This window comes from Sminthopsis crassicaudata, chromosome 5, assembly GCF_048593235.1.
Source record: "Sminthopsis crassicaudata isolate SCR6 chromosome 5, ASM4859323v1, whole genome shotgun sequence".
NCBI lineage: Eukaryota > Metazoa > Chordata > Mammalia > Dasyuromorphia > Dasyuridae > Sminthopsis > Sminthopsis crassicaudata.
This window is the reverse complement of record NC_133621.1, coordinates 305,983,918-305,994,002: the sequence shown is the minus strand read 5'-3', so window position 1 is coordinate 305,994,002 and position 10,085 is coordinate 305,983,918. Positions and strand designations below refer to the sequence as shown.

General features: G+C 52.1%; 2 long non-coding RNA genes across 2 annotated transcripts in view; one reads left to right on the top strand and one right to left on the bottom strand.

Annotated features, from left to right (window-relative positions):
* Positions 1 to 2,698: 2,698 nt before the first annotated feature.
* On the bottom strand, positions 2,699 to 5,328 carry LOC141545093 (uncharacterized). Its single transcript, XR_012482879.1, has 2 exons — positions 5,152 to 5,328; positions 2,699 to 4,407 (listed from the first exon to the last, which is right to left on the bottom strand). It is a non-coding gene; the product is annotated as an uncharacterized LOC141545093 (long non-coding RNA).
* LOC141545091 (uncharacterized) overlaps positions 5,255 to 10,085 on the top strand; it is a 27,550-nt gene continuing 22,719 nt past the window's right edge. Inside the window, exons 1-2 of the long non-coding RNA XR_012482878.1 lie at positions 5,255 to 5,413; positions 5,858 to 6,955. This is a non-coding gene — a long non-coding RNA (uncharacterized LOC141545091). The remainder of the gene's footprint in view (positions 5,414 to 5,857; positions 6,956 to 10,085) is intronic.

Genomic DNA, 10,085 nt, shown 5'->3' with positions numbered 1-10,085 from the left:
AGCCCAGAGAGGGTCTGACACCATTCTCAAGTCACAAGGTGGGTCAATGGCCGAGTATGCGGAGGCCCCAACTCCCAAGGTCCAGGCTCCCTTTCCTTACACAGGACAAATGCCCTGGACCTCAGTCTCCCCCATTTGTACCAGAATGGGATTGGTCTTGATGGGCTCTATTAATCCATCCATCAGCCAAGTACTTATTAATCACCTACTATGTGGTAGGGACTGGTCTAGGAGCCAGGATTACAAAGAAAACAATTTCTACCCTTGAGGAACCCACAAGACAATGGGTGAGTCATCGTTGCGACCGTAAAAACATATATTTTATATCATTAACTTGTATATAAACATAAAGCAAATAATACAGTGTTTATTTAGCTCGATACCAGGTCGGTGGGGAGGGAGTCCCCATCAGCTGGGGAGCAGTAAAATCTTTTTTGCACCAGGTGAGATACCCTTGATGAAGCAGAGGGGTGGGAAAAATAAAATATTATTTAAAAAAACAAAAGCAAAGTTATTATATTTTTATGATTTCCTCTAAGCTTGGAGGGGGTGATAGTTTTCTTTTTTTGTAATCTTTGATCCTATAAGAGACCCTCAATTGCATCAATGTGATAGTCCTTCTGCCAGTGCAGATTGCAACCCCTTCCAGCCTTTCCATCCAAGTAGACCTCCTAACTGACAAAGAGCCACCCACCTTCCTTCTTCTCCACACAGCCTAGGAAAGAGGATAAGGAAATTCAATTTCTCTTGCTGCTGAGCTGAAATCTCTCTCCTTGAGAGGAAGTTTTCTTTGCTTTTACTCGGGCTGGGGCAAGAGGCTCCGGGGAGAATGGAGGGGAACAGGGTCCTCAGAGGAGGAAGAACCCTTCACCAAGCTCTGGTTTCTCCCAGGAAACTCCTGGCCCAGAAACTGTGGCCCATTGTCTGCTCAGTGCCCAGGGGCAGGGAGGGATCTAGTGGGCCAGGCCAGGCCAGACCAAGGAAGGACTAAGAGAAAGAAAAACTGCTTCTTCAGGCCCTCTGCCTTCTCTCTTGTTCACCCATAGCCAGATTAGTCCGAAACCAAGATGCTTAGGACAGGGATCCAGAAGAAAAATAGCCCTGTCTGAGGTCTATAACATTTTCCATATGAAAACAGCCCAATGGCATAGAAAGCAGCCCATTTTACAGCAAAGAAGACTGAGCCTCGAAGTCACACAAAATTTGAACTATTTCTTCTTTATCCAAATCCAATCCAGGCACCCACTGTGCCATACACAGTTATACCAAGGACCTGAGGGATTGGAAAAGAGAATTGAGGAGGGACAAGGAAGCATGAGAGCTCTCTATAAGCATTGAAAGGCTAGCCCATGGAAAAAGGTTAGATCCTTAGTACTCTCCCCAAACAGACCTTTCTCTTTTTCAATTACATGTAAAATAATTTAACATTCTTTTTTTTTTTAAATATTGAGTTCCAAATTCTCTCTCTCCTTGAGAAAATAAACAATTTGATATAGGCAACACATGTAAATAGGTCTTTCTAAAAGCTAATTAAGTCTGGCTAACTAATTGATGTCAACTAATAATTACAGGGGAAATACCCCCATGGTGGGTTGTGAGCTTTATGGCATTAGAAACCCTGCCCTGAATGCTCTGAGCTGATCCTACTAGGGAGGATCCAGCCTGTTCTAGGAAGGTGAATTCTCACCTGCCCCAGAACCTCTTAGATCTGTTCGGAGGCTGAATTCTAAAGCTAACATCTCACTTCTCAAACTTAAAAACCCAATAGAAAAACAAAGTCATTTGGAAATTGAGTGGATGCTCATCAGTTGGGGAATGGTTGAATAAATTATGGTAATGAATGTAGTGGAATATTATTGTTCTGTAAGCAATGATCAGCAGGATGATTTCAGAAAAGCCTGGAAACTTAAATGAACTGATGTTGAGTGAAGTGACTAGAACCAAGAGAACATTGTACACGGCAACAACGAGATTATGGGATGATCAACTGTGATGGATGTGGCTCTTTTCAACAGCAAGGTGATTTAGGACAATTTCAACAGACTTGGGATGGACAGAGCCATCTACATCCAGGGAGAGGACTATGGGGACTGAATGTGGATCAAAGTATAGTATTTTTATCTTTTGCTTGTTTTGTTTTTGTTTTTTCTTTCTTTTGCTTTTTTTTCCCCTTTTGATCTGATTTTCCTCGTGCAGCATGATGAATACAGAAATATGTTTAGCAACCTTGTTTAACCTATATGGGATTGTTCACTATCTTGGAGAGGGGAAAGAAGGGGAGAGAGAGGGAGAACAATTTGGAAGACAAGATTTTGCAAAGGTGAATGTTGAAAACTATCTTTGCATGTATTTGGAAAAATAAAATATTATTTAAAAAAACAAAAGCAAAGTTATTATATTTTTATGATTTCCATTCAATAAGTTGATCCCACCAATACTCTAAGATGGAGCATCCCTCTCTTCCCTAAGGCAGCTCAAATCCTAGAACCCCAGAAGGGCAGAGCAGGAAGAACCTTAGAGATAATCTCATAACAATGTAATAGCTAGCATGTGGTTAGTCCTATTATGTGCCAGGCCCCATGCTAAGAGCTTTTCAAATATTTTCTCATTTAATCTTCATAACAACTTTGGAGGATCCACTGACGCTGTTCCTAACCCCATTTTATAGATGAGTAAACTAAGGCAGACAGAGATTAAGTGATGTTTTAACATTTTGAACTATATCAAATTACTTGCTGTCTTGGGGAGGGAGGAAGAAAAAGTTTGGATCACAAAGTCTTACAAAAACAAATGATTATCTTTACATGTATTTTGAAAAATAAAATACTATTGAAAAAATATATATATACATATATACATACACACACACATATAATATAGTTAGAGACCATTTTGTCCAACTTCCTTCATTTTCCAAATAAGGAAACCGAGGCTCAGGAAGTGATTCAGATAAGACTGGTCATCAAAGGCTGAAACCCAGAGCTCCTGACTCCCTGAGGCCAAGGGGAATCCTAAAGTGAAAAGACTGGAGGAGCTGAGTCCAACTTAGGACATTGTGACCTTGGACAAACCACTTTCATGTCCTTGAGCCTCAGTTTTCTCATCTGTAAAATGGGGAGGTGGAACTAGAAGGCGTCTGTTTCCTTCCAGCACCAGAGCGAGGGTGGCTGTATCTACACAATTCCAAAGAAGCACATCTGTCAATGTAAGCCTTCCTAAGACAACATGGACTGAGATGGGCTGGCTTCCGCCATGGAGTCCTGGCTTTCCTGGGGCTCGGCTCTCCCCAGAGGGCATCAAGAACAGGAGAAAAGGGGGAGGCTGCCCACAAGAGCAGATCAGAAAGGTGCCCGTGGCCAGGCTGGGCCCCGGGCACCGGCCCTCTGGAGCCAGACACTGGCAGCCCTAGAAACACTCCTCCGCCCCCTCGATCCCTCCCATCAAGGATGGTATAAATGGAAACTGGGACCTGGCTAATTACACGGTGCACGGCGTGCCTCGCGATGTAATTACAGGGCTGAGAAGCCCTGTGGTCAGGGCGCAGAGCCTGCCTCTCGGGGTTTGCAGGCCAGGCGGGTCACGGAGGAAAGCAGAAAATAGGCTGAAGGTGTTGCTGTGATTGGGCCAGGACCATGGGGCTCCCGGGGTCCAGGGCGGCCGCCCACAAGTCTCAGGGCGGAACTTGGACGTACACGGTCTCTGTACCCCCCCAGTGACCTCGGCAGGGTCATTGTTCCTGTCCCTGATTTATGGATCAGAAAACTTTGGCTCCAAGACGCCCAGGATGCCTTGTCTGTGGGGGGACTGCAGCCCAAGCTCCTTCTGTTTTTTAGGAAGATTCTCAGGCAAATGCTTCCCCCTTCGTAGCCTTCTGAGTTGGGTGGGTTGCTCTGCTCCATGGAGACGGCTGGACAATGTCCCTCGTCCTGGTCCAGGTTGCCAGGGTTCCGCGAGGAGTCGACATCCAGACGAAGGCGCCATGCTGCTACCTCCTCGGCTTTTGGACCATCCATCCCCATCCCCTGGGTCCCAGGGGTCCCCTCATAATCACTTCCTTTCTGTCTCCTTACCCGGAGGCCGCCCCTTTCTTGGGTTCCTTCGCCAACAACTGGACCTAAGCGCTTAAGGATGCCCGCATCTCCCTGACCTGTGGAGACATCCCTGGTGCTTGGCAATTCCATCGCTTGCAAGCTGGGGTGCTGGTGCGGCCCTGAGGCACTCCCGCCGGGGCTCCCTGTCCTTGGGCCCGTGAGAGAGTGCTGGGGTACAGCCTGGTGGGCACGCAGGCGGGTGGAGGCAGATACAACATTGGAGGAGAGCTGGAAATCTTGGGGTGTCCGCAGCAGAATCTCCAGGAGAGGGACGGCTCAATGGGGCAGGAGATAGATGGCCCAGAGTCAGGAGAACCTGAGTTAAAATTCAGACTCAGACACTTAACGCCCAATTGCTTTGCCAAAACAAAAAAACAAGCAAAAAAAGAGAAAGAAGGGGAAAAAAGAAGTCCCTAAGGTAAGGGGAATGACCTCTATGGCAAGGGAAGGAGTGCTCCCCAAGGGTCAGGGATTCCAGGCAGCAGCAGGACAGACTTGATGGCGGGTCAGAAAGGGCTCTCTGGCCTTCCCCTCTCCCCAGAATGGAGGCCACTTCCTAGGTTCGGCTATGGGCAAAGCTCAGCCCTGCGGGTTCTACCAGCTAGGACTCTGATCCCAATAAACCCCAACAATGACCCCCAAATAAGCCTTCATTCTGAGTCTCCCCCAAACCTTCGCCCTGATGCTAGACTGAACCCTGAGTCTGGTCCTCACATAAGCTTTTGCCCCGATCCTAGGATGAACTCCAAGCCTGGCCCCCAAATGAGCCTTCCCCCTCTGCTAAAATGCACCCTGAGCCTGGCTCCCGTCCCCAGGTTGAGCCCCGAGCCTGGTCCCGAGCAGAGGAGGGAAGCGGGCAGGACGGGACAGAGGAGAAATGACAAAGCACAAGGGGGGCTGAAGAGGAGACTGCCTTCCACAGATGTGGGAGGAGAGGCTGGGGAGGGACAGGGGGCAGCAGCTGGGGGAGGGACAGGGGGCAGCAGCTGGGGGACGGAACAGGTCTCACTCCCTGCAAGAGCAGGGGCAGAAGCGGGGAAGGTGGGCCGGAACGAGGCACCTCTGGTTTCTTGGGTGGCGATGTCTGCTCTGGGGCAGGCCCCTTCTGTGCAAATACAAGTGAGGGGTGATCTGGGTCCTTCCTGCCCAGGCCCGGCCCAGGGTGGGAACCTGGAGCCTCTGTTTGCAAACAACCGAGCTCTAACCTGTTCCTTCCTCCCCTCCTTCTCTGCTGGCCAAGTCAGTCCTGCATCCTGAGGAGGTCCTGGCAGCAGGAAGCTGGCTCTGGGCACGGGGCCAGGGACACAGGGAACAGCTACCAGGTGAGCACCGGACCCAGGTGTCGTTACTATAAACACAGCCTGGTGCACTTTAGAGAGAGAGAGAGTTAGACACACAGAGAGAGACAGAGAGAGAGACAGAAAGACAGAGAGATAAAGAGACAGAGAGAAAGAGAGAGTTAGACAGAGAGAGAGAGACAGAGAGATAAACAGAGTGATAAAGAGACAGACAGAGACTCAGAGAGACACACAGACAGAGACAGACAGAGAGAGAGCACAGAGTTTCTTGAGGAATCAGGGACTGGTGGAAAATGGTGGTAGAAATGGACCCTAACCTGCATGCTCCGGGATCCCAGGATGTTCCCGAGCATCCCAACATCTTTCAGGTACCACCGGTCCCCTAAATACGGCTCTATCCCACCCTCCCCAGCCCAGCAGCCCAGTGCCTGGAATTCCACCTTTCGGGTTGAATTCTTTGGCCCCTAGGTGCAGAACCTTGAATCAGGAGACATGGGCAGCAGCGGGGAGACAGGAGGCCAAAGGAGCAGATTTGAGCCTCCTGACCCGGAGGGAGACCCCATCCCTGAAAGTCTTCAGCCTGGATGGCCCCGTGTCTGGGATGTGCTAGCCAGGGACTCTGTCAAGGGATGGGGAACGCTCTCCAGCACTGTGAATACTCTTGTGAAGTCCAGGCCATCCTGCAGTCAGAGTAACCCAACTTGGAGGCCATCTTCCACTCCCAAGTCTTCCCAAACTGGACCATCCAAGGAGGAAGGGCCTGGCAAAGGGCAGAACTCTGCACTGACAAATACGAGCTCCCGTTGGGCGAGTGGGGCGAATTGAATGGGCAAGCTGAGAGGGAGCCGCAAAACCAAATCTCTCTCTACCGGCGCCCAGATGGGCCCAAATCTGGAAGGGATGGGAGGGGGAGGCAATTTTTAGTAGGAGGATGAGATGTAAAACCTGAGGTTTTATGATAACTACATCTTGGAAGGAGAAGCCACGTGTTCTGCTGACCTGAGGCCCAGGAAAGGCTTCCCGGCAGGAGCACCCTCAAAGGATGGGCAGGATTCACTGGAGGAGGGGGATGCCTCCCTGGCCACAGCCTGAGGCTCTGCCAGGAGACAAAGCTGCTGCTGCTAGGGGCCAAAGCATCCAGTAAACTGTAAAGCCCCCGGGGGACACTACGGGGAGAGAAGGCTGGGAGGGGCAGCAGGCCATGGAGGGTCTCAGATTCCAGGCAAAGGATATCAAAACTTACTGAGCAGGCAGTAGGGAGCTACTGAAGGTTCTGGAGGACAGAAGAGCCATGACTATATTTGTGCATCGGAGATTATATTCTCTGATCCCAAACTCACTCCTTATGGAAGGCGTGAGGGGGCAGGCCACAGCACTGGGCAATGACGTGCTGATCAGCTTCCCCAAAGTGGGCCAGAGATAGAAAGTCCTGCCATAGAAAGTTTTCCCCACACCTCTCTGTGATTGAGAAAGAAGATGAGGCAGCTGGGAGGGACGCCCGCCGCCTCCTGACTTTTCCTGCCAAGCGTCTGGATTGTGAAAATGTTTCCTCGTTTGGAGACCGGGGTGAGCAGTGATCGGAGATCTGTTAAGTGCAATGGAGGTTGAATGCCTGGGGATCGATGTCCTATCTGGGGATTATTATGATGATGATTTTCCTTGATCTTATTATCTTCATTATCCTTGATGTTATGATGCTGATCATCCTCATTATCCTTGATAGTATCACATCATTCTTGTTATTGCGGGTCCGGTCCCCGGCCTCTCCCCGCCGACTGCACGTCGGCTCACAGTGCCAGGTACCGGTCCCGCCAGTGCTCAGGGCCAGCCCCGCCCGGCTTCAGCGAGGGCATCTCTGCCCACAAGGCCGGGGAGGGCAGCTCAGGTCAGGCCAGAGGTGGGCGCCGGAGGGTGACGACACCTCGGGGATTACTGGGCAAGCGTGCCGGCCTGCGGGTCAGAGTTCACATGCCCGGCCAACTCGGGGACACCGAGGGCACCCGATCCAGAGACTGAGGCATCCCTGACGGAACCAGCTGCTGGGTCTCACGGCTGACTTAGGCCTCCTTGCCTCTGGTCCCCAGACTGCCCTTCTGGGGTCTGGAATTTGGCTCAGGGACGCCCCCCCCCCCACCTTCTTGGTTTCTGACCCAGAGTACAGGCTCCTAGAGCTAGAGGGGTCACTCAGTCCCACACCTCGGGGGTTCCCAGCAGCACCTCCCGTGATGGGGAAGCCCCAAGCTCCTGCAGTGGCCCCTCCACTCCCAGATAACTCCCATCACTGATTGGTTGCCTGATGACTCAATCAGACTTTTTTCCTTCTTTCCACCAGTCCTCCTCTCTCCTTGTTAAGATTCCCCCTTCCCAGCCCCTCCGCCACCTCTGGTTCTGCCCTTGGAGACCACACAGAACAGGGAGAATCCTTTGACAAGACAGCCCTTAACTATTGGGATCAATCAACAAAGAAGCATTCATTAAGTGCCTGCTGTGTGCTGGGCACTGTACTGGCGGTTGTGTCGATTCCCCCAAATCCTCCTTTCTCTGGGCTCTCCCTGACTCCGTCCCCTCCTCCCGCTGAGACCGTTCCCTCTCCTCTCTGCCGGCTGGCTCAGAGCCCTCCCCCGCCTCTGCCCTCCTCTCCCTCACACCCAGCAGTGTCCTTTCTGGGACGTAGTTCTTGGTGGGGAAAGGCTCCACAAGTCCTGAGAGGACACACTGAGGCAAGGCCTGGGCAAGTTTGGCTCAGAGGTCCCCCCTCCTCTGCCCAGCCCTGCCCTGGGGTCCGGGCGGCTGTCCAGCTGGGAGATGCTCCAGTCCCCTCAATTTACAGGTGAGGAAATCAAGATTCAGCCAGGTAAAGGGCTTGCCCGAGGTCAGCCGAATGGCCAAGCCTGACCTCAGCTCCAGCTCAGCTCAGTTCTCCTGCTGCACTCCCACAGCTGGCCCCTGGAGTATGGCCAAGTAGAGCAGGCCTTCGGGGCTGGTTTCCAGCAGAGGGATCTTTGACCAAACTCTGTCCCTAAGACAGGCCTGAAATAACCAGGAAAGACCCACCGCCACTCCGCGTCATCCCGGAGGGCGTCCCCCTGCTCACAGACCTTCTCCTTCCAAGTATGGAGTCAGTCACCTTAGCAATGCACAGGTCTGACCTGGCACAGAAACCATCGATGGCTCCCTATGGCTCACCAGGTCAAAACCACACTTTGCCAAGCAATCAAGGGCTTCCCAACCTGGTATCACCAACTTCCCCAGGCCCTGCAGCCCTCCATATTGCTGTTCTATTGCCTCTGAAGGGTATTCCCTTCAGGGCATTCTCCTTAACTGCCCCAATCCACCTTCTTCTCACCTACCTCTGACGCCCCAAATCCTTGAAGACTGATGACCACTGCCCAGCCCTGGGGTCAATCTGCCCCGTTTAACTTGAGGGCACAGTCTGGGGCTCCTCCTCTGTCCCCCCAAACTGGGAGCTCCCTGAGGGCAGGGCCTGGGAAAGTTCCCCCACCCCATGTTGGAAGCACTAACTGTAAGGGGAAGATTTCTAAGTTTTATTGACTGGACTCAGGACAGAAGCCTCAGCTCTGGAGAGCATGGACAGGCTCTCTTTGTGAGGCTGGAGAAAAAGACCTGGGTTTGGAGTCCATGAGACTTGGGGGATCTGGAGCAAATCATTTTGCCTCATCTGTAAAATGGGAAGAAGCACTGGGGACTGCATTGTTAGAAAGGTGCATTTTATCTTCAAGGGCCTTTGTTTTCCTGTTACCCAGAGCCCACCTGTGTGCTCCAGACCCTCTCCAAGGTACCAGATCACAACCACAGGGCATAGCCCATGGCCTCTAGCTGGGCTGGGAGCTCCCCCTTCCCCCCCTCTCCCCTGGTGCTAATGAGCCATGGTATCTAGTCCTGAGTGACTTTCTGTGCCTTCAGAAAGGAAGGGCTGGGAACTGTGCATGTAGGCCTGAAGACCATAGACAGCTCACGTGGGAAGAGGAAGGCCGGCTCCTGCACTGTAGGGATGTCACAGGAGCCGCCCTGGAGCCCCAAGGGACTTCATGGTGCAACCTCCTGATTGCACAGAATCTGAGAATCACCTGCCCGAGGTCACGCACCTAATGAACGTCTGAGGAGGAATTAGAACCTGGTCTTCCCCACTCCACCCTGAGTACCTGGGATAGAGGCCTACAGGTGTGTGCACGTGTCCGTATGGGTATTGTGTGTCCCCCTGTCTGGGGATCCCTTGGAGTCCGCAGGGGGGAAGGGGGGAGGCCAGGCCCTTGCAGCCATCCTGGGGCTGCCGTCCTGGGGCTGCCGTCCTGGGGCTGCCGTCCCAGCCCCTCAGGCTCAGCTCCTTCTTTCCACCAGTCCTCCTCTCTCCTTGTTAAGAGTCCCCCTTCCCAGCCCCTCCCACCACTTCTGGTTCTGCCCTTGAGGACCACACAGAATTGGGAGAATCCTTTGACAGGACAGCCTTTAACTATTGGACACTGTACTGGCTTTTACAGCCCTGGCAATATTTGGTGAGCCCAATAACTGGGACTACCTTCAGGGATGGGGGTCAGACCGTGTGACTGTGGAAGGCCATCTCTCTCTGAGCCTCAGTCTGCTCCCCTGTGAAAAGGCACCACTCCTTGGCCAAGAGGGTCCCTGAGGAAAATGCTCTGCGGTCATTCCCCCTGGGCCTTGTCTGGTAGAGACCATC